A 24,065-nucleotide genomic window follows, 5' to 3' on the forward strand; every position below is an offset into this window, starting at 1 on the left:
AGGTAAGTCCAATGGGGTGCAGGCATGTCCTCTATGCTTACAGCTTCCCGTGGGTGTTGGTTTGATACCGTTTGGGGACAGCCAAGGAGGCATCTGCAGGCAACAAAGGTAGGTGTGTGCTTGTGTGTGTGTTTCCTATGCAGATCCTAAGCCCAGTGTCACATGCAAGTAGGAGGAGTAAGAAGGGTTCCTGGCAAATCCGGGTTATGGATTGCATTTAAAAAGGCCCCGTGGGAGTGCAATGGGCCCCTGTCTTGCTGCTTAGCAATAATGGTATGGGTTTAGGTTCTGCTGTGTGTACTGGTGGTTGACTGCCCCCCAGCCCAGAGTGTGCATGGAAAATTGTCTGGCAGCCTCCCTGACAGCAAGCAGTGATAGTGCCCATGAAGGGGACCTTGTTGGGCCCGCCCCTTTCACGGTTATCGCTTCTCGGCCTTTTGGCTAAGATCAAGTGTAGTATCTGTTCTTATCAGTTTAATATCTGATACGTCCCCTATCTGGGGACCATATATTAAATGGATTTTTGAGAACGGGGGCCGATTTCGAAGCTTGCTTCCGTCGCCCTATGCATTGACCCGATATGGCAGTATCTTCGGGTACAGTGCACCACCCCCTTACAGGGTTAAAAAGAAAGATTCCTACTTTCATTGCTACCTGCTTGCTGGCTAGCCAGCTAGCCAGCCCTGTGGGCCTTGCTGCTGCTGCAGCCAAAAAACAAAAGGTGGTGCTGCTGCTGCTTCTGCTGCTTCTGCTTCTGCTTGTGTCTGGCCCCTGTTGGAGCGTCCAGGCACAGGACTTCTGCTGCTGCTGACTAAATGGCCTCCTTAATTGGATCATTTGAGTAGCCAGCACACCTGTGCAGGTAGGGCATGACATGATAGGCAGCTGCCTTGATAGCGGGTGGGTGCTGAATGTTCCTAATTGACAAAATAAGATTAATGCTTATGAAGAAATATAAAATCTCATCCCTTCCCCAATATCGCGCCACACCCCTACCCCTTAATTCCCTGGTTGAACGTGATGGACATATGTCTTTTTTCGACCGTACTAACTATGTAACTATGTAACATAACATGGGGGGGGGGGGTCTCCTGGCTGTTCACACAGGTGTGTCATTGCTGTACATTGACCATGCATTGCTTCTGTGGTATTGCAAAGGCAAAGACAAATGCTTCCAGCCATCCATTGCACTAATGGATTGGTCATCAGCTGGCTGTCTATGTCCCGCATCAATATAGACCAAAGTACAGAGGGTTAGGCTATGCTATTGTGCACCTACCTGATGCATCAGAAGGTGCGAGGCCCTTGCTAAATTCTGTGCACAGACTTTGAGATCTATGCTTTAGACTGTATCTAAACCTGCTCCAACATGGACTGACATTCTGGCCTACTTTCAGCCGATGCGACTTGTCTGTCGCTGAACAGTCGCTTTTTATGTATTCAGCACCTATGTATAATGTTGTAAAAATGCTCTAGAAGCTAAAGTCGCAGAAATGTCACACATATTTGGCCTGCAACTTTCTGTGCGACAAATTCAGACAGGAAAAATCAGTATAAATCCTTAGAAAATTATCCCCCAGTGTCTCCATCTGCTGGCGGTATTGAATAAGCATTGCTGCACTGATGGGGTATGCATTAGACGAAAAAAAAGAAGAAAAAGAAGAATAATACGCCCAGAAAAGAGGCGAAAAGGAGAAAAACGTAAAAAAACGTGAAAAAAAAGTAAGAGGAAGAGAAGGGAAAAAAAGGTGGAAATGGGTTTAAAAGTGATTTCGGCGGAGAAATATATATATATATATATATATATATATATATATATATATATATATATATGCGCACACACACATATAGATATAAACGTATTCTCCGTTGAGATATTGCAGCCGCTGCTGTGTCCAGGCCCAGGAGCCTTAGCACTGTGCTGTGATGTCACTCAATACCACTGACATCACTAGGTGTAAACAACATCTCTCCTTTGCTGTGTATGTGACTATGGAGCTGTTTGGTGATGTCGTCTATTACGGCCTTCATAGAAGCAACAGGAGATTGTTGCATCCATCTTGAACCCTCAGAACTACAGTGCTATGATGTCACTCACTTCCACAGGCCTTGCAGAGTGTAAACAACAACAACCCAGCTTTGTTGTGTATGTAACCAAAGGGATTTGTGATGTCACCTAGAACCTTCACAGCAGCGACAGCTTTATGAGGAGCATCAGCACTGCTCTGCCTGAGCAGAACCATCACCGCCATAGGTTGTCAAATAACCCGGATTTAACCCACACAGGTAAGTCCAATGGGGTGCAGGCATGTCCTCTATGCTTACAGCTTCCCGTGGGTGTTGGTTTGATACCGTTTGGGGACAGCCAAGGAGGCATCTGCAGGCAACAAAGGTAGGTGTGTGCTTGTGTGTGTGTTTCCTATGCAGATCCTAAGCCCAGTGTCACATGCAAGTAGGAGGAGTAAGAAGGGTTCCTGGCAAATCCGGGTTATGGATTGCATTTAAAAAGGCCCCGTGGGAGTGCAATGGGCCCCTGTCTTGCTGCTTAGCAATAATGGTATGGGTTTAGGTTCTGCTGTGTGTACTGGTGGTTGACTGCCCCCCAGCCCAGAGTGTGCATGGAAAATTGTCTGGCAGCCTCCCTGACAGCAAGCAGTGATAGTGCCCATGAAGGGGACCTTGTTGGGCCCGCCCCTTTCACGGTTATCGCTTCTCGGCCTTTTGGCTAAGATCAAGTGTAGTATCTGTTCTTATCAGTTTAATATCTGATACGTCCCCTATCTGGGGACCATATATTAAATGGATTTTTGAGAACGGGGGCCGATTTCGAAGCTTGCTTCCGTCGCCCTATGCATTGACCCGATATGGCAGTATCTTCGGGTACAGTGCACCACCCCCTTACAGGGTTAAAAAGAAAGATTCCTACTTTCATTGCTACCTGCTTGCTGGCTAGCCAGCTAGCCAGCCCTGTGGGCCTTGCTGCTGCTGCAGCCAAAAAACAAAAGGTGGTGCTGCTGCTGCTTCTGCTGCTTCTGCTTCTGCTTGTGTCTGGCCCCTGTTGGAGCGTCCAGGCACAGGACTTCTGCTGCTGCTGACTAAATGGCCTCCTTAATTGGATCATTTGAGTAGCCAGCACACCTGTGCAGGTAGGGCATGACATGATAGGCAGCTGCCTTGATAGCGGGTGGGTGCTGAATGTTCCTAATTGACAAAATAAGATTAATGCTTATGAAGAAATATAAAATCTCATCCCTTCCCCAATATCGCGCCACACCCCTACCCCTTAATTCCCTGGTTGAACGTGATGGACATATGTCTTTTTTCGACCGTACTAACTATGTAACTATGTAACATAACATGGGGGGGGGGGGGGTCTCCTGGCTGTTCACACAGGTGTGTCATTGCTGTACATTGACCATGCATTGCTTCTGTGGTATTGCAAAGGCAAAGACAAATGCTTCCAGCCATCCATTGCACTAATGGATTGGTCATCAGCTGGCTGTCTATGTCCCGCATCAATATAGACCAAAGTACAGAGGGTTAGGCTATGCTATTGTGCACCTACCTGATGCATCAGAAGGTGCGAGGCCCTTGCTAAATTCTGTGCACAGACTTTGAGATCTATGCTTTAGACTGTATCTAAACCTGCTCCAACATGGACTGACATTCTGGCCTACTTTCAGCCGATGCGACTTGTCTGTCGCTGAACAGTCGCTTTTTATGTATTCAGCACCTATGTATAATGTTGTAAAAATGCTCTAGAAGCTAAAGTCGCAGAAATGTCACACATATTTGGCCTGCAACTTTCTGTGCGACAAATTCAGACAGGAAAAATCAGTATAAATCCTTAGAAAATTATCCCCCAGTGTCTCCATCTGCTGGCGGTATTGAATAAGCATTGCTGCACTGATGGGGTATGCATTAGACGAAAAAAAAGAAGAAAAAGAAGAATAATACGCCCAGAAAAGAGGCGAAAAGGAGAAAAACGTAAAAAAACGTGAAAAAAAAGTAAGAGGAAGAGAAGGGAAAAAAAGGTGGAAATGGGTTTAAAAGTGATTTCGGCGGAGAAATATATATATATATATATATATATATATATATATATATATATATGCGCACACACACATATAGATATAAACGTATTCTCCGTTGAGATATTGCAGCCGCTGCTGTGTCCAGGCCCAGGAGCCTTAGCACTGTGCTGTGATGTCACTCAATACCACTGACATCACTAGGTGTAAACAACATCTCTCCTTTGCTGTGTATGTGACTATGGAGCTGTTTGGTGATGTCGTCTATTACGGCCTTCATAGAAGCAACAGGAGATTGTTGCATCCATCTTGAACCCTCAGAACTACAGTGCTATGATGTCACTCACTTCCACAGGCCTTGCAGAGTGTAAACAACAACAACCCAGCTTTGTTGTGTATGTAACCAAAGGGATTTGTGATGTCACCTAGAACCTTCACAGCAGCGACAGCTTTATGAGGAGCATCAGCACTGCTCTGCCTGAGCAGAACCATCACCGCCATAGGTTGTCAAATAACCCGGATTTAACCCACACAGGTAAGTCCAATGGGGTGCAGGCATGTCCTCTATGCTTACAGCTTCCCGTGGGTGTTGGTTTGATACCGTTTGGGGACAGCCAAGGAGGCATCTGCAGGCAACAAAGGTAGGTGTGTGCTTGTGTGTGTGTTTCCTATGCAGATCCTAAGCCCAGTGTCACATGCAAGTAGGAGGAGTAAGAAGGGTTCCTGGCAAATCCGGGTTATGGATTGCATTTAAAAAGGCCCCGTGGGAGTGCAATGGGCCCCTGTCTTGCTGCTTAGCAATAATGGTATGGGTTTAGGTTCTGCTGTGTGTACTGGTGGTTGACTGCCCCCCAGCCCAGAGTGTGCATGGAAAATTGTCTGGCAGCCTCCCTGACAGCAAGCAGTGATAGTGCCCATGAAGGGGACCTTGTTGGGCCCGCCCCTTTCACGGTTATCGCTTCTCGGCCTTTTGGCTAAGATCAAGTGTAGTATCTGTTCTTATCAGTTTAATATCTGATACGTCCCCTATCTGGGGACCATATATTAAATGGATTTTTGAGAACGGGGGCCGATTTCGAAGCTTGCTTCCGTCGCCCTATGCATTGACCCGATATGGCAGTATCTTCGGGTACAGTGCACCACCCCCTTACAGGGTTAAAAAGAAAGATTCCTACTTTCATTGCTACCTGCTTGCTGGCTAGCCAGCTAGCCAGCCCTGTGGGCCTTGCTGCTGCTGCAGCCAAAAAACAAAAGGTGGTGCTGCTGCTGCTTCTGCTGCTTCTGCTTCTGCTTGTGTCTGGCCCCTGTTGGAGCGTCCAGGCACAGGACTTCTGCTGCTGCTGACTAAATGGCCTCCTTAATTGGATCATTTGAGTAGCCAGCACACCTGTGCAGGTAGGGCATGACATGATAGGCAGCTGCCTTGATAGCGGGTGGGTGCTGAATGTTCCTAATTGACAAAATAAGATTAATGCTTATGAAGAAATATAAAATCTCATCCCTTCCCCAATATCGCGCCACACCCCTACCCCTTAATTCCCTGGTTGAACGTGATGGACATATGTCTTTTTTCGACCGTACTAACTATGTAACTATGTAACATAACATGGGGGGGGGGGGTCTCCTGGCTGTTCACACAGGTGTGTCATTGCTGTACATTGACCATGCATTGCTTCTGTGGTATTGCAAAGGCAAAGACAAATGCTTCCAGCCATCCATTGCACTAATGGATTGGTCATCAGCTGGCTGTCTATGTCCCGCATCAATATAGACCAAAGTACAGAGGGTTAGGCTATGCTATTGTGCACCTACCTGATGCATCAGAAGGTGCGAGGCCCTTGCTAAATTCTGTGCACAGACTTTGAGATCTATGCTTTAGACTGTATCTAAACCTGCTCCAACATGGACTGACATTCTGGCCTACTTTCAGCCGATGCGACTTGTCTGTCGCTGAACAGTCGCTTTTTATGTATTCAGCACCTATGTATAATGTTGTAAAAATGCTCTAGAAGCTAAAGTCGCAGAAATGTCACACATATTTGGCCTGCAACTTTCTGTGCGACAAATTCAGACAGGAAAAATCAGTATAAATCCTTAGAAAATTATCCCCCAGTGTCTCCATCTGCTGGCGGTATTGAATAAGCATTGCTGCACTGATGGGGTATGCATTAGACGAAAAAAAAAGAAGAAAAAGAAGAATAATACGCCCAGAAAAGAGGCGAAAAGGAGAAAAACGTAAAAAAACGTGAAAAAAAAGTAAGAGGAAGAGAAGGGAAAAAAAGGTGGAAATGGGTTTAAAAGTGATTTCGGCGGAGAAATATATATATATATATATATATATATATATATGCGCACACACACATATAGATATAAACGTATTCTCCGTTGAGATATTGCAGCCGCTGCTGTGTCCAGGCCCAGGAGCCTTAGCACTGTGCTGTGATGTCACTCAATACCACTGACATCACTAGGTGTAAACAACATCTCTCCTTTGCTGTGTATGTGACTATGGAGCTGTTTGGTGATGTCGTCTATTACGGCCTTCATAGAAGCAACAGGAGATTGTTGCATCCATCTTGAACCCTCAGAACTACAGTGCTATGATGTCACTCACTTCCACAGGCCTTGCAGAGTGTAAACAACAACAACCCAGCTTTGTTGTGTATGTAACCAAAGGGATTTGTGATGTCACCTAGAACCTTCACAGCAGCGACAGCTTTATGAGGAGCATCAGCACTGCTCTGCCTGAGCAGAACCATCACCGCCATAGGTTGTCAAATAACCCGGATTTAACCCACACAGGTAAGTCCAATGGGGTGCAGGCATGTCCTCTATGCTTACAGCTTCCCGTGGGTGTTGGTTTGATACCGTTTGGGGACAGCCAAGGAGGCATCTGCAGGCAACAAAGGTAGGTGTGTGCTTGTGTGTGTGTTTCCTATGCAGATCCTAAGCCCAGTGTCACATGCAAGTAGGAGGAGTAAGAAGGGTTCCTGGCAAATCCGGGTTATGGATTGCATTTAAAAAGGCCCCGTGGGAGTGCAATGGGCCCCTGTCTTGCTGCTTAGCAATAATGGTATGGGTTTAGGTTCTGCTGTGTGTACTGGTGGTTGACTGCCCCCCAGCCCAGAGTGTGCATGGAAAATTGTCTGGCAGCCTCCCTGACAGCAAGCAGTGATAGTGCCCATGAAGGGGACCTTGTTGGGCCCGCCCCTTTCACGGTTATCGCTTCTCGGCCTTTTGGCTAAGATCAAGTGTAGTATCTGCATTTGGTCTGGTCGGAAGGTGTCTGTGGTACCCCGCTTCTCGGCCTTGGGGGATTGTCTCTCCTTACGGAGGGACTTCACCCCCTTGCTGCTATTGGGGAGCGGGCTTAGTCCACGGACAACGGGTTGCGATCCCCCTGTCTCTGGGACCTTGTGTCTCAGAAGGCATTTTCGGTACGTTGAGCGTTACCTGTAGCTTCGGAAGCACCTAGGGTACCCCCGACCTCTGCCTTGGGTAAGGGTTCCGCTTTTATAGCGGGATTCCGAGCCCCTGCTGCTATTGGGGAAGGGGCTTAGTCCCTGGGTGTGGAAGATGCCGTTCTCCTGGGCTTTCCCCTCTGGGGAAATGTCGATGCGAAATACCATCCGCATAGAGGTGTCGGAGAGCCATCGTCAGTTGAAGAACCTCCGCTTCATTGCGGAGGTGATTCTTCTTGACTACTTCCGCCTCAACAGGGAGGACATCCTGTGTCTAAATGACCAGGAAAGCCGTGGCCTGTATACCGTCACCTTCACGGCCACGGCGTGTTGCGATAACATCTATGCAACCTTGTCTGGTGCGGACCAGAGGGACGATCGACTCGACGGTCTTTCGTTCCAGTTCCTCTATGGTGAGGAACATATACCGTTGGTGGTGGCTATGCACAGCCCTCATGTGACCACGGAGGATATAGCCACTTTTCTTCGGCGATACTGCGAAGAGGTGCGATTCGCAAACAAAATCTTGAACTCCGTGCGGTTCTGGAACGGCAAGAGGAAGTTCTGGGTCAAGCTCCGTAAGGATCCCGGTGGTATTGGGGGTCTTTGCCATCCGCCCCCAAATTTTGCCATCGGGAGAGTTCGGGGCTTCCTGTTCTATCCTCAAATGCCTATGTATTGCCGAAATTGCTTGAGGTTTGGCCACACCCAGGAGACCTGCGGCGCGGAGCGTGTGATTCGCTGCAATAGGTGTGGCCAAGAAGGTCACATAGCCTCAAGATGTAGCCATACGATAAGGTGCAACCTCTGCGGAGAGGAAAATCACGATTTTAATTCCTGTCCCCATAAAGCAAAAACTACGATGGGTGGGTCAAGGCTGGGCCCACCCAAAGAGGGGACAGGACAAAAGACGTCCTTTTTTAAGATGCCCAAACCCCAGATGGCAGGTACTGATGGGTCCAGGCCCAAGACCTCTGGTGCTCCATCGGGGGGCCCACCGGTGGTAGTGCTAGGGGGAGGCCATGGGGATTCCACGAAGCCCGGGCGGGTGATCGAGTTTACTGCCCGGGAAATTGAAAGACGTCGATCGACTTCCTACCTGGCTCAAGAGCCCGCCGAAACTTCTGAAGGGGGCTCACCTGTGGCGGGTGGCAGCCGACGGGCCTCGGTGGGGGCAAAAGTGGACCCAAAATTGCAGCATAAGCCAGGTACTGGCTTGGCCCAGGGTCGCCCTGCTCCGGACGAAGAGGCCCCGGTGAAAGCCCGCCGGAAGGGGAGCCAGGTGGCCAGGTCTGAGCCCGGTCCTGTTACTCCGCCTATACAGGACAGGGCCAAGAAGACAAGTGGCGCCAAACCAGGGTTTGCTGCCCCGCCAGCAGTGGACCCGGTGGGTAAAACTGGCCATCGTCGATCGATGGGGAAGTTGGAGCAACAGTCCTCAGCAACGCTTGCTGGGGAACAAGCGATGAAAACTTCCCAAGGTAGCGGCAAAGGTTCCGGAAAAGAGGCCTCACAGGCCCCTGTGCAGCAGTTCCAGTCGTCAAATGATGAAAGAAGACGCAGATCCATCAGCCGGGGGCCAGAGATTACATCGAGTGAGAGCAACACAGAGGATATGGACAGCAGTGTGACATTTAAAAGACAAAGAGAAGAAGAAGAGGAAGACATTCAAAGGAAAGCGGCGTGCCGTAGTTCGGACGAGAGCGAGCTCAGGGTCGGGGCATCATCGATCTCAAGCTCCGACCCTCAGAACATCAAGGAGCTGATGACCCCGCAGGCGGGGGATGACGGTACGCAGCTTATTATTGACTTTGATTCTCCAAGCACGGACTCTCCATAAACTATGCCTATCCCTGTAAAAATTGCCTCACTCAATGTGAGGTCCTTAAAGAGCCCTGATCGCAGGGCTGCTTTATTTTCTTATCTAGAGACATGTGACTTTGACCTTTGCCTGCTACAAGAATGTGGAATCCCTAGTAAAATGGACTATAAAGACTTAAAAGAAGACTGGAAGCTGGGCCCATCCATATGGTCCGGTGCAAATGACTGTCGTTCTGTGGGTGTTGGGCTGCTCTGCCGAGGCCAGTCCTTTTCTATTCATACAGTAACTGAGATTGTGCCTGGCAGAGCTCTTTTAATTCATCTATATTTTAATGGACTTTTAATTCGTGTTTTAAATGTGTATGCCCCTCCTGATAAACAGGAGCGGGCAGAACTATTTGAAATTTTACCACTGTTTTGTGTTGGGTCTTCCCCCCTGCTGGTGGGAGGTGATTTTAACTGCATACGTGATGGGGAACACCGGCAGGGTGGGGATATTAATCGTAAAGACCGCACTTCTTACCTGCTTAAAAATTTTATTGATGATTTTAATTTGAAAGATTGCTGGAAGGATCTCTTGCCGGAGGACCCAGGCGCCACATGGTCCAATGGAAGAGTGAGCTCCAGAATCGATTTTATTTTTTCCTCTAGAGCTTTTAAACCCCTGAAATGCACGCTCGAGCAGAATATCTTCTCTGATCATAAGCTCCTCTTGGTGGGCCTGGAGCTAGAGGGGGAGCAAAAAGCAAAAAGGGGCCTCTGGAGATTAAACACCACACTCCTAGAGGACCCTGAGATAAAAGAGGAGTTTGTGCGGACCTACCAATGCTGGCAATCACAAAGAAAACCCCACGAGCCTATGCTGCACTGGTGGGAGGGCACCAAATCTAAAATCAGATTTTTTTTTATCAAAGCAGGTAAGAAGAAGGCAAAAATGGAAAAACAGTGGTTTTATGTTCTTAACATGCGTTTAAATGTACTTTTTAAATTGAAAGAAGCTGGTATGGATGTAGAAAATGATATTTTAAACCTTAAAACTGAAATAAAACATGCCATAGAAAAGAAAGGGAAACAAATCATTTTTAACTCACATGTGCAGCACCTGGAGGAGGGCGAGAAATGTTCCCGTTTCTTTTTTAAAAAAGTGATGAATAGGAGGGATATCATCCAAAACCTTGAGGGTGAATCCACTCCAAAAGGCATGTTAGATGCAGTTTTTAACTTCTACCAGCTTCTTTTTAATAAGAAAGATCTTAATCCATCCTTTTTAGAACATGTTCTTAATTCCCTTGATTTTAAGCTAGATGTTTTAGACCAGGAGGTTTTATCCCGTGATCTTAACTTAGATGAACTTTTATTTGTTTTTAAAAGTTTTTCTAGTGGGAAGGCCCCTGGGGAAGATGGTTTACCCATCGAATTTTATTTAGCTTTTTGGGATATTTTAAAGGATGATATGGTTTTATTGTATAAAGAAACTTTTATTGTTAATGAACTTCCCCCTTCCTGGAGGAGGGGGATTGTATCATTACTTTTTAAAAAGGGTGAAAAGGATATGCTAAAAAATTGGCGCCCCATCACACTTTTAAATGTTGATTATAAAGTTTTAGCCAAGTTATTAGCTGTCCGTTTTAAACCTTTTATTCATAAATTAATTCACCCAAATCAGGTTTGTGGGGTACCTGGAAGGTCTATAGCTGAATCCCTAAATATTTTAAGAGATGTTTTATGGTATTTTAAGGATAGAAATCAAACTGTAGCAATTTTATCCTTAGACTTTGAAAAAGCCTTTGATAGGGTCTCCCATGAATACCTGTTTTTAGTTCTTAAAAAGATGGCAGTGCCTGAAACGATTTTAAGCCGAATCATGCTTTTATACCGATCCTGTTTTAGTCAAGTCTCTGTTAATGGCTTTTTAACCAGCGGTGTTCCTCTTTTATCAGGTGTCAAACAGGGCTGCCCCCTGTCCCCACTCCTTTTTATTTGCGCAATCGAACCACTGATGGCCCTCCTCAGAAAAGACCGGGTAGTAAGAGGCGTACCGATACCTGGTGGAGGAGGGACCCATCTAAAGGTGTTGGGGTACATGGATGATGTCACCATACTGTGCCCGGACTCTCCATCCATGAGGGGGGCATTGAGGAACACCAGCTATTTCTGCGAGGTCTCTGGTTTTAAGCTAAACACAGATAAATGTGACTGTTTTTATATTGGCTCCTGGGATTCATCCATCACCCCAGGAGTCACAATGCAACAGGATCAAATTAAAGTTTTAGGTATTGTTTTTAACCAGGTCAATGATGGGAGCCCTAACTGGGATTCAGCTATAGCTAAGATGGAGAAGAAGATTTTAATGTGGAATCTTAGAAACCTTACCATGGAGGGGAAGATTTTAATAATAAAGATGGTTTTACTCCCTATTATGCTATACATTGCCATGGTATTTCCTCCATCTATTTTATACATTAAAAAAGTAACTAGAATTGTTTTTACTTTTTTATGGGGTTCAAAAATGGAGAAATTAAAGCGTGATTTTATGTACAAAAGTAAAGATAATGGCGGGAAAGATGTTCCTAACCTTTTTACTTTCTTTTACATAAAGTATTTCTGTTTCTGTTTTAAAATTATTAAATCCGATGGCATTTTTAGCTGCTTTTTAAGGTACGCTGCGGGCATGGTTTTTAAAAGATGGTTGCGCATCCCTCTGAACGCTCCGGTGCTTCTGTGTCCCCCAAAACATTATGTGGTGTTGGAAAAGACAGTCAGGCTCCTAGGTCTCCAAGATTTGGAGCCTGACATACTGGGGGACCAGAGAAAGGTATCAAAGGTCCTCAGGCGGAGTGAGGTTACCCTGGCAGTGTCCAATTTCACACAGGCAAGATCCAAAAAGGTATGGCGGAACGTGTACGGGAAGTTTCTGGCGAATGTACACAGGGATCTTGCCTGGGCAATCGTCCACCAGTGCCTCCCTACTCGTGAGTTTCAGCACAGGCGAGGACTGGTGGCGAGAGCCAAGTGCCCGAGAGATGGCTGCGGAGTGGACGAAACGGTGCTGCACATATTTTGGAACTGCCCTTTTGCACGGGAGCTTTGGAGGAAGGTAGGCCCACTTTTGAAGTGGGCCTGCGGCCTAAAAGATTTTAATCACGAATGTGTCTTTTACGGTCTTTTTAACTGCCCCAATTTTAAACAGCAGATGATCTGCTGGATGATTATTAATTGTTTTAAAAATGCCATCTGGAAAGTTAGGAACATCTTACTTTTTAAACATGATTTTATTGATGTTAAAAACTGTATAAAGCTGGCCCTGAGTGAGATGTACATCTATTACCTAAGAGACAAGAAACAGTTGGGGGCCAGCGAGGCAGCATCCATGTGGTGTCTGCCTCTATGGAACGAAATAACAGTATAATCAGTTTTTATGACATTTGTATAATGTTTTATCCTGCCATTTTTATTTTTTCTCCTTTTATTACTGGTTTTATTATTTGTATTTTAAAACTTTTGTGAACCTTTTATTATTTTGCATTTTAAATTTTGTATGGTTTCTTATTTATTCAATAAAATTTTGTTGAAACCTTATCTGTTCTTATCAGTTTAATATCTGATACGTCCCCTATCTGGGGACCATATATTAAATGGATTTTTGAGAACGGGGGCCGATTTCGAAGCTTGCTTCCGTCGCCCTATGCATTGACCCGATATGGCAGTATCTTCGGGTACAGTGCACCACCCCCTTACAGGGTTAAAAAGAAAGATTCCTACTTTCATTGCTACCTGCTTGCTGGCTAGCCAGCTAGCCAGCCCTGTGGGCCTTGCTGCTGCTGCAGCCAAAAAACAAAAGGTGGTGCTGCTGCTGCTTCTGCTGCTTCTGCTTCTGCTTGTGTCTGGCCCCTGTTGGAGCGTCCAGGCACAGGACTTCTGCTGCTGCTGACTAAATGGCCTCCTTAATTGGATCATTTGAGTAGCCAGCACACCTGTGCAGGTAGGGCATGACATGATAGGCAGCTGCCTTGATAGCGGGTGGGTGCTGAATGTTCCTAATTGACAAAATAAGATTAATGCTTATGAAGAAATATAAAATCTCATCCCTTCCCCAATATCGCGCCACACCCCTACCCCTTAATTCCCTGGTTGAACGTGATGGACATATGTCTTTTTTCGACCGTACTAACTATGTAACTATGTAACATAACATGGGGGGGGGGGGTCTCCTGGCTGTTCACACAGGTGTGTCATTGCTGTACATTGACCATGCATTGCTTCTGTGGTATTGCAAAGGCAAAGACAAATGCTTCCAGCCATCCATTGCACTAATGGATTGGTCATCAGCTGGCTGTCTATGTCCCGCATCAATATAGACCAAAGTACAGAGGGTTAGGCTATGCTATTGTGCACCTACCTGATGCATCAGAAGGTGCGAGGCCCTTGCTAAATTCTGTGCACAGACTTTGAGATCTATGCTTTAGACTGTATCTAAACCTGCTCCAACATGGACTGACATTCTGGCCTACTTTCAGCCGATGCGACTTGTCTGTCGCTGAACAGTCGCTTTTTATGTATTCAGCACCTATGTATAATGTTGTAAAAATGCTCTAGAAGCTAAAGTCGCAGAAATGTCACACATATTTGGCCTGCAACTTTCTGTGCGACAAATTCAGACAGGAAAAATCAGTATAAATCCTTAGAAAATTATCCCCCAGTGTCTCCATCTGCTGGCGGTATTGAATAAGCATTGCTGCACTGATGGGGTATGCATTAGACGAAAAAAAAGAAGAAAAAGAAGAATAATACGCCCAGAAAAGAGGCGAAAAGGAGAAAAACGTAAAAAAACGTGAAAAAAAAGTAAGAGGAAGAGAAGGGAAAAAAAGGTGGAAATGGGTTTAAAAGTGATTTCGGCGGAGAAATATATATATATATATATATATATATATATATATATATGCGCACACACACATATAGATATAAACGTATTCTCCGTTGAGATATTGCAGCCGCTGCTGTGTCCAGGCCCAGGAGCCTTAGCACTGTGCTGTGATGTCACTCAATACCACTGACATCACTAGGTGTAAACAACATCTCTCCTTTGCTGTGTATGTGACTATGGAGCTGTTTGGTGATGTCGTCTATTACGGCCTTCATAGAAGCAACAGGAGATTGTTGCATCCATCTTGAACCCTCAGAACTACAGTGCTATGATGTCACTCACTTCCACAGGCCTTGCAGAGTGTAAACAACAACAACCCAGCTTTGTTGTGTATGTAACCAAAGGGATTTGTGATGTCACCTAGAACCTTCACAGCAGCGACAGCTTTATGAGGAGCATCAGCACTGCTCTGCCTGAGCAGAACCATCACCGCCATAGGTTGTCAAATAACCCGGATTTAACCCACACAGGTAAGTCCAATGGGGTGCAGGCATGTCCTCTATGCTTACAGCTTCCCGTGGGTGTTGGTTTGATACCGTTTGGGGACAGCCAAGGAGGCATCTGCAGGCAACAAAGGTAGGTGTGTGCTTGTGTGTGTGTTTCCTATGCAGATCCTAAGCCCAGTGTCACATGCAAGTAGGAGGAGTAAGAAGGGTTCCTGGCAAATCCGGGTTATGGATTGCATTTAAAAAGGCCCCGTGGGAGTGCAATGGGCCCCTGTCTTGCTGCTTAGCAATAATGGTATGGGTTTAGGTTCTGCTGTGTGTACTGGTGGTTGACTGCCCCCCAGCCCAGAGTGTGCATGGAAAATTGTCTGGCAGCCTCCCTGACAGCAAGCAGTGATAGTGCCCATGAAGGGGACCTTGTTGGGCCCGCCCCTTTCACGGTTATCGCTTCTCGGCCTTTTGGCTAAGATCAAGTGTAGTATCTGTTCTTATCAGTTTAATATCTGATACGTCCCCTATCTGGGGACCATATATTAAATGGATTTTTGAGAACGGGGGCCGATTTCGAAGCTTGCTTCCGTCGCCCTATGCATTGACCCGATATGGCAGTATCTTCGGGTACAGTGCACCACCCCCTTACAGGGTTAAAAAGAAAGATTCCTACTTTCATTGCTACCTGCTTGCTGGCTAGCCAGCTAGCCAGCCCTGTGGGCCTTGCTGCTGCTGCAGCCAAAAAACAAAAGGTGGTGCTGCTGCTGCTTCTGCTGCTTCTGCTTCTGCTTGTGTCTGGCCCCTGTTGGAGCGTCCAGGCACAGGACTTCTGCTGCTGCTGACTAAATGGCCTCCTTAATTGGATCATTTGAGTAGCCAGCACACCTGTGCAGGTAGGGCATGACATGATAGGCAGCTGCCTTGATAGCGGGTGGGTGCTGAATGTTCCTAATTGACAAAATAAGATTAATGCTTATGAAGAAATATAAAATCTCATCCCTTCCCCAATATCGCGCCACACCCCTACCCCTTAATTCCCTGGTTGAACGTGATGGACATATGTCTTTTTTCGACCGTACTAACTATGTAACTATGTAACATAACATGGGGGGGGGGGGGTCTCCTGGCTGTTCACACAGGTGTGTCATTGCTGTACATTGACCATGCATTGCTTCTGTGGTATTGCAAAGGCAAAGACAAATGCTTCCAGCCATCCATTGCACTAATGGATTGGTCATCAGCTGGCTGTCTATGTCCCGCATCAATATAGACCAAAGTACAGAGGGTTAGGCTATGCTATTGTGCACCTACCTGATGCATCAGAAGGTGCGAGGCCCTTGCTAAATTCTGTGCACAGACTTTGAGATCTATGCTTTAGACTGTATCTAAACCTGCTCCAACATGGACTGACATTCTGGCCTACTTTCAGCCGATGCGACTTGTCTGTCGCTGAACAGTCGCTTTTTATGTATTCAGCACCTATGTATAATGTTGTAAAAATGCTCTAGAAGCTAAAGTCGCAGAAATGTCACACATATTTGGCCTGCAACTTTCTGTGCGACAAATTCAGACAGGAAAAATCAGTATAAATCCTTAGAAAATTATCCCCCAGTGTCTCCATCTGCTGGCGGTATTGAATAAGCATTGCTGCACTGATGGGGTATGCATTAGACGAAAAAAAAGAAGAAAAAGAAGAATAATACGCCCAGAAAAGAGGCGAAAAGGAGAAAAACGTAAAAAAACGTGAAAAAAAAGTAAGAGGAAGAGAAGGGAAAAAAAGGTGGAAATGGGTTTAAAAGTGATTTCGGCGGAGAAATATATATATATATATATATATATATATATATATATATATATGCGCACACACACATATAGATATAAACGTATTCTCCGTTGAGATATTGCAGCCGCTGCTGTGTCCAGGCCCAGGAGCCTTAGCACTGTGCTGTGATGTCACTCAATACCACTGACATCACTAGGTGTAAACAACATCTCTCCTTTGCTGTGTATGTGACTATGGAGCTGTTTGGTGATGTCGTCTATTACGGCCTTCATAGAAGCAACAGGAGATTGTTGCATCCATCTTGAACCCTCAGAACTACAGTGCTATGATGTCACTCACTTCCACAGGCCTTGCAGAGTGTAAACAACAACAACCCAGCTTTGTTGTGTATGTAACCAAAGGGATTTGTGATGTCACCTAGAACCTTCACAGCAGCGACAGCTTTATGAGGAGCATCAGCACTGCTCTGCCTGAGCAGAACCATCACCGCCATAGGTTGTCAAATAACCCGGATTTAACCCACACAGGTAAGTCCAATGGGGTGCAGGCATGTCCTCTATGCTTACAGCTTCCCGTGGGTGTTGGTTTGATACCGTTTGGGGACAGCCAAGGAGGCATCTGCAGGCAACAAAGGTAGGTGTGTGCTTGTGTGTGTGTTTCCTATGCAGATCCTAAGCCCAGTGTCACATGCAAGTAGGAGGAGTAAGAAGGGTTCCTGGCAAATCCGGGTTATGGATTGCATTTAAAAAGGCCCCGTGGGAGTGCAATGGGCCCCTGTCTTGCTGCTTAGCAATAATGGTATGGGTTTAGGTTCTGCTGTGTGTACTGGTGGTTGACTGCCCCCCAGCCCAGAGTGTGCATGGAAAATTGTCTGGCAGCCTCCCTGACAGCAAGCAGTGATAGTGCCCATGAAGGGGACCTTGTTGGGCCCGCCCCTTTCACGGTTATCGCTTCTCGGCCTTTTGGCTAAGATCAAGTGTAGTATCTGTTCTTATCAGTTTAATATCTGATACGTCCCCTATCTGGGGACCATATATTAAATGGATTTTTGAGAACGGGGGCCGATTTCGAAGCTTGCTTCCGTCGCCCTATGCATTGACCCGATATGGCAGTATCTTCGGGTACAGTGCACCACCCCCTTACAGGGTTAAAAAGAAAGATTCCTACTTTCATTGCTACCTGCTTGCTGGCTAGCCAGCTAGCCAGCCCTGTGGGCCTTGCTGCTGCTGCAGCCAAAAAACAAAAGGTGGTGCTGCTGCTGCTTCTGCTGCTTCTGCTTCTGCTTGTGTCTGGCCCCTGTTGGAGCGTCCAGGCACAGGACTTCTGCTGCTGCTGACTAAATGGCCTCCTTAATTGGATCATTTGAGTAGCCAGCACACCTGTGCAGGTAGGGCATGACATGATAGGCAGCTGCCTTGATAGCGGGTGGGTGCTGAATGTTCCTAATTGACAAAATAAGATTAATGCTTATGAAGAAATATAAAATCTCATCCCTTCCCCAATATCGCGCCACACCCCTACCCCTTAATTCCCTGGTTGAACGTGATGGACATATGTCTTTTTTCGACCGTACTAACTATGTAACTATGTAACATAACATGGGGGGGGGGGGGGTCTCCTGGCTGTTCACACAGGTGTGTCATTGCTGTACATTGACCATGCATTGCTTCTGTGGTATTGCAAAGGCAAAGACAAATGCTTCCAGCCATCCATTGCACTAATGGATTGGTCATCAGCTGGCTGTCTATGTCCCGCATCAATATAGACCAAAGTACAGAGGGTTAGGCTATGCTATTGTGCACCTACCTGATGCATCAGAAGGTGCGAGGCCCTTGCTAAATTCTGTGCACAGACTTTGAGATCTATGCTTTAGACTGTATCTAAACCTGCTCCAACATGGACTGACATTCTGGCCTACTTTCAGCCGATGCGACTTGTCTGTCGCTGAACAGTCGCTTTTTATGTATTCAGCACCTATGTATAATGTTGTAAAAATGCTCTAGAAGCTAAAGTCGCAGAAATGTCACACATATTTGGCCTGCAACTTTCTGTGCGACAAATTCAGACAGGAAAAATCAGTATAAATCCTTAGAAAATTATCCCCCAGTGTCTCCATCTGCTGGCGGTATTGAATAAGCATTGCTGCACTGATGGGGTATGCATTAGACGAAAAAAAAGAAGAAAAAGAAGAATAATACGCCCAGAAAAGAGGCGAAAAGGAGAAAAACGTAAAAAAACGTGAAAAAAAAGTAAGAGGAAGAGAAGGGAAAAAAAGGTGGAAATGGGTTTAAAAGTGATTTCGGCGGAGAAATATATATATATATATATATATATATATATATATATATATATATATGCGCACACACACATATAGATATAAACGTATTCTCCGTTGAGATATTGCAGCCGCTGCTGTGTCCAGGCCCAGGAGCCTTAGCACTGTGCTGTGATGTCACTCAATACCACTGACATCACTAGGTGTAAACAACATCTCTCCTTTGCTGTGTATGTGACTATGGAGCTGTTTGGTGATGTCGTCTATTACGGCCTTCATAGAAGCAACAGGAGATTGTTGCATCCATCTTGAACCCTCAGAACTACAGTGCTATGATGTCACTCACTTCCACAGGCCTTGCAGAGTGTAAACAACAACAACCCAGCTTTGTTGTGTATGTAACCAAAGGGATTTGTGATGTCACCTAGAACCTTCACAGCAGCGACAGCTTTATGAGGAGCATCAGCACTGCTCTGCCTGAGCAGAACCATCACCGCCATAGGTTGTCAAATAACCCGGATTTAACCCACACAGGTAAGTCCAATGGGGTGCAGGCATGTCCTCTATGCTTACAGCTTCCCGTGGGTGTTGGTTTGATACCGTTTGGGGACAGCCAAGGAGGCATCTGCAGGCAACAAAGGTAGGTGTGTGCTTGTGTGTGTGTTTCCTATGCAGATCCTAAGCCCAGTGTCACATGCAAGTAGGAGGAGTAAGAAGGGTTCCTGGCAAATCCGGGTTATGGATTGCATTTAAAAAGGCCCCGTGGGAGTGCAATGGGCCCCTGTCTTGCTGCTTAGCAATAATGGTATGGGTTTAGGTTCTGCTGTGTGTACTGGTGGTTGACTGCCCCCCAGCCCAGAGTGTGCATGGAAAATTGTCTGGCAGCCTCCCTGACAGCAAGCAGTGATAGTGCCCATGAAGGGGACCTTGTTGGGCCCGCCCCTTTCACGGTTATCGCTTCTCGGCCTTTTGGCTAAGATCAAGTGTAGTATCTGTTCTTATCAGTTTAATATCTGATACGTCCCCTATCTGGGGACCATATATTAAATGGATTTTTGAGAACGGGGGCCGATTTCGAAGCTTGCTTCCGTCGCCCTATGCATTGACCCGATATGGCAGTATCTTCGGGTACAGTGCACCACCCCCTTACAGGGTTAAAAAGAAAGATTCCTACTTTCATTGCTACCTGCTTGCTGGCTAGCCAGCTAGCCAGCCCTGTGGGCCTTGCTGCTGCTGCAGCCAAAAAACAAAAGGTGGTGCTGCTGCTGCTTCTGCTGCTTCTGCTTCTGCTTGTGTCTGGCCCCTGTTGGAGCGTCCAGGCACAGGACTTCTGCTGCTGCTGACTAAATGGCCTCCTTAATTGGATCATTTGAGTAGCCAGCACACCTGTGCAGGTAGGGCATGACATGATAGGCAGCTGCCTTGATAGCGGGTGGGTGCTGAATGTTCCTAATTGACAAAATAAGATTAATGCTTATGAAGAAATATAAAATCTCATCCCTTCCCCAATATCGCGCCACACCCCTACCCCTTAATTCCCTGGTTGAACGTGATGGACATATGTCTTTTTTCGACCGTACTAACTATGTAACTATGTAACATAACATGGGGGGGGGGGGGTCTCCTGGCTGTTCACACAGGTGTGTCATTGCTGTACATTGACCATGCATTGCTTCTGTGGTATTGCAAAGGCAAAGACAAATGCTTCCAGCCATCCATTGCACTAATGGATTGGTCATCAGCTGGCTGTCTATGTCCCGCATCAATATAGACCAAAGTACAGAGGGTTAGGCTATGCTATTGTGCACCTACCTGATGCATCAGAAGGTGCGAGGCCCTTGCTAAATTCTGTGCACAGACTTTGAGATCTATGCTTTAGACTGTATCTAAACCTGCTCCAACATGGACTGACATTCTGGCCTACTTTCAGCCGATGCGACTTGTCTGTCGCTGAACAGTCGCTTTTTATGTATTCAGCACCTATGTATAATGTTGTAAAAATGCTCTAGAAGCTAAAGTCGCAGAAATGTCACACATATTTGGCCTGCAACTTTCTGTGCGACAAATTCAGACAGGAAAAATCAGTATAAATCCTTAGAAAATTATCCCCCAGTGTCTCCATCTGCTGGCGGTATTGAATAAGCATTGCTGCACTGATGGGGTATGCATTAGACGAAAAAAAAGAAGAAAAAGAAGAATAATACGCCCAGAAAAGAGGCGAAAAGGAGAAAAACGTAAAAAAACGTGAAAAAAAAGTAAGAGGAAGAGAAGGGAAAAAAAGGTGGAAATGGGTTTAAAAGTGATTTCGGCGGAGAAATATATATATATATATATATATATATATATATATATCATATATATGCGCACACACACATATAGATATAAACGTATTCTCCGTTGAGATATTGCAGCCGCTGCTGTGTCCAGGCCCAGGAGCCTTAGCACTGTGCTGTGATGTCACTCAATACCACTGACATCACTAGGTGTAAACAACATCTCTCCTTTGCTGTGTATGTGACTATGGAGCTGTTTGGTGATGTCGTCTATTACGGCCTTCATAGAAGCAACAGGAGATTGTTGCATCCATCTTGAACCCTCAGAACTACAGTGCTATGATGTCACTCACTTCCACAGGCCTTGCAGAGTGTAAACAACAACAACCCAGCTTTGTTGTGTATGTAACCAAAGGGATTTGTGATGTCACCTAGAACCTTCACAGCAGCGACAGCTTTATGAGGAGCATCAGCACTGCTCTGCCTGAGCAGAACCATCACCGCCATAGGTTGTCAAATAACCCGGATTTAACCCACACAGGTAAGTCCAATGGGGTGCAGGCATGTCCTCTATGCTTACAGCTTCCCGTGGGTGTTGGTTTGATACCGTTTGGGGACAGCCAAGGAGGCATCTGCAGGCAACAAAGGTAGGTGTGTGCTTGTGTGTGTGTTTCCTATGCAGATCCTAAGCCCAGTGTCACATGCAAGTAGGAGGAGTAAGAAGGGTTCCTGGCAAATCCGGGTTATGGATTGCATTTAAAAAGGCCCCGTGGGAGTGCAATGGGCCCCTGTCTTGCTGCTTAGCAATAATGGTATGGGTTTAGGTTCTGCTGTGTGTACTGGTTGTACTGGTGGTTGACTGCCCCCCAGCCCAGAGTGTGCATGGAAAATTGTCTGGCAGCCTCCCTGACAGCAAGCAGTGATAGTGCCCATGAAGGGGACCTTGTTGGGCCCGCCCCTTTCACGGTTATCGCTTCTCGGCCTTTTGGCTAAGATCAAGTGTAGTATCTGTTCTTATCAGTTTAATATCTGATACGTCCCCTATCTGGGGACCATATATTAAATGGATTTTTGAGAACGGGGGCCGATTTCGAAGCTTGCTTCCGTCGCCCTATGCATTGACCCGATATGGCAGTATCTTCGGGTACAGTGCACCACCCCCTTACAGGGTTAAAAAGAAAGATTCCTACTTTCATTGCTACCTGCTTGCTGGCTAGCCAGCTAGCCAGCCCTGTGGGCCTTGCTGCTGCTGCAGCCAAAAAACAAAAGGTGGTGCTGCTGCTGCTTCTGCTGCTTCTGCTTCTGCTTGTGTCTGGCCCCTGTTGGAGCGTCCAGGCACAGGACTTCTGCTGCTGCTGACTAAATGGCCTCCTTAATTGGATCATTTGAGTAGCCAGCACACCTGTGCAGGTAGGGCATGACATGATAGGCAGCTGCCTTGATAGCGGGTGGGTGCTGAATGTTCCTAATTGACAAAATAAGATTAATGCTTATGAAGAAATATAAAATCTCATCCCTTCCCCAATATCGCGCCACACCCCTACCCCTTAATTCCCTGGTTGAACGTGATGGACATATGTCTTTTTTCGACCGTACTAACTATGTAACTATGTAACATAACATGGGGGGGGGGGGGGGTCTCCTGGCTGTTCACACAGGTGTGTCATTGCTGTACATTGACCATGCATTGCTTCTGTGGTATTGCAAAGGCAAAGACAAATGCTTCCAGCCATCCATTGCACTAATGGATTGGTCATCAGCTGGCTGTCTATGTCCCGCATCAATATAGACCAAAGTACAGAGGGTTAGGCTATGCTATTGTGCACCTACCTGATGCATCAGAAGGTGCGAGGCCCTTGCTAAATTCTGTGCACAGACTTTGAGATCTATGCTTTAGACTGTATCTAAACCTGCTCCAACATGGACTGACATTCTGGCCTACTTTCAGCCGATGCGACTTGTCTGTCGCTGAACAGTCGCTTTTTATGTATTCAGCACCTATGTATAATGTTGTAAAAATGCTCTAGAAGCTAAAGTCGCAGAAATGTCACACATATTTGGCCTGCAACTTTCTGTGCGACAAATTCAGACAGGAAAAATCAGTATAAATCCTTAGAAAATTATCCCCCAGTGTCTCCATCTGCTGGCGGTATTGAATAAGCATTGCTGCACTGATGGGGTATGCATTAGACGAAAAAAAAGAAGAAAAAGAAGAATAATACGCCCAGAAAAGAGGCGAAAAGGAGAAAAACGTAAAAAAACGTGAAAAAAAAGTAAGAGGAAGAGAAGGGAAAAAAAGGTGGAAATGGGTTTAAAAGTGATTTCGGCGGAGATATATATATATATATATATATATATATATATATATATATATATATATATATGCGCACACACACATATAGATATAAACGTATTCTCCGTTGAGATATTGCAGCCGCTGCTGTGTCCAGGCCCAGGAGCCTTAGCACTGTGCTGTGATGTCACTCAATACCACTGACATCACTAGGTGTAAACAACATCTCTCCTTTGCTGTGTATGTGACTATGGAGCTGTTTGGTGATGTCGTCTATTACGGCCTTCATAGAAGCAACAGGAGATTGTTGCATCCATCTTGAACCCTCAGAACTACAGTGCTATGATGTCACTCACTTCCACAGGCCTTGCAGAGTGTAAACAACAACAACCCAGCTTTGTTGTGTATGTAACCAAAGGGATTTGTGATGTCACCTAGAACCTTCACAGCAGCGACAGCTTTATGAGGAGCATCAGCACTGCTCTGCCTGAGCAGAACCATCACCGCCATAGGTTGTCAAATAACCCGGATTTAACCCACACAGGTAAGTCCAATGGGGTGCAGGCATGTCCTCTATGCTTACAGCTTCCCGTGGGTGTTGGTTTGATACCGTTTGGGGACAGCCAAGGAGGCATCTGCAGGCAACAAAGGTAGGTGTGTGCTTGTGTGTGTGTTTCCTATGCAGATCCTAAGCCCAGTGTCACATGCAAGTAGGAGGAGTAAGAAGGGTTCCTGGCAAATCCGGGTTATGGATTGCATTTAAAAAG

General features: G+C 46.1%; 8 non-coding genes and 1 pseudogene across 8 annotated transcripts; all 9 read left to right on the forward strand.

The window, feature by feature from the left end:
• Window positions 1-421: 421 nt before the first annotated feature.
• Window positions 422-612, forward strand: LOC130320256 (U2 spliceosomal RNA). Its single transcript, XR_008866189.1, has one exon. It is a non-coding gene; the product is annotated as a U2 spliceosomal RNA (small nuclear RNA).
• A 2,093-nt stretch (window positions 613-2,705) lies between these two features.
• LOC130320268 (U2 spliceosomal RNA) lies at window positions 2,706-2,896 on the forward strand. Its single transcript, XR_008866200.1, has one exon. It is a non-coding gene; the product is annotated as a U2 spliceosomal RNA (small nuclear RNA).
• Window positions 2,897-4,985: 2,089 nt separating this feature from the next.
• On the forward strand, window positions 4,986-5,176 carry LOC130320276 (U2 spliceosomal RNA). The gene has a single exon (XR_008866206.1). It is a non-coding gene; the product is annotated as a U2 spliceosomal RNA (small nuclear RNA).
• Window positions 5,177-7,252: 2,076 nt separating this feature from the next.
• Window positions 7,253-7,470, forward strand: LOC130320275 (U2 spliceosomal RNA; annotated as a pseudogene).
• Window positions 7,471-12,859: 5,389 nt separating this feature from the next.
• On the forward strand, window positions 12,860-13,045 carry LOC130320274 (U2 spliceosomal RNA). Its single transcript, XR_008866205.1, has one exon. It is a non-coding gene; the product is annotated as a U2 spliceosomal RNA (small nuclear RNA).
• A 2,081-nt stretch (window positions 13,046-15,126) lies between these two features.
• LOC130320277 (U2 spliceosomal RNA) lies at window positions 15,127-15,317 on the forward strand. Its single transcript, XR_008866207.1, has one exon. It is a non-coding gene; the product is annotated as a U2 spliceosomal RNA (small nuclear RNA).
• Window positions 15,318-17,403: 2,086 nt separating this feature from the next.
• LOC130320278 (U2 spliceosomal RNA) lies at window positions 17,404-17,594 on the forward strand. Its single transcript, XR_008866208.1, has one exon. It is a non-coding gene; the product is annotated as a U2 spliceosomal RNA (small nuclear RNA).
• A 2,091-nt stretch (window positions 17,595-19,685) lies between these two features.
• On the forward strand, window positions 19,686-19,876 carry LOC130320257 (U2 spliceosomal RNA). The gene has a single exon (XR_008866190.1). It is a non-coding gene; the product is annotated as a U2 spliceosomal RNA (small nuclear RNA).
• Window positions 19,877-21,974: 2,098 nt separating this feature from the next.
• Window positions 21,975-22,165, forward strand: LOC130320258 (U2 spliceosomal RNA). Its single transcript, XR_008866191.1, has one exon. It is a non-coding gene; the product is annotated as a U2 spliceosomal RNA (small nuclear RNA).
• The last annotated feature ends 1,900 nt before the right edge of the window (window positions 22,166-24,065 follow it).

Source organism: Hyla sarda, unplaced genomic scaffold, assembly GCF_029499605.1.
Source record: "Hyla sarda isolate aHylSar1 unplaced genomic scaffold, aHylSar1.hap1 scaffold_2191, whole genome shotgun sequence".
Classification (NCBI taxonomy): domain Eukaryota; kingdom Metazoa; phylum Chordata; class Amphibia; order Anura; family Hylidae; genus Hyla; species Hyla sarda.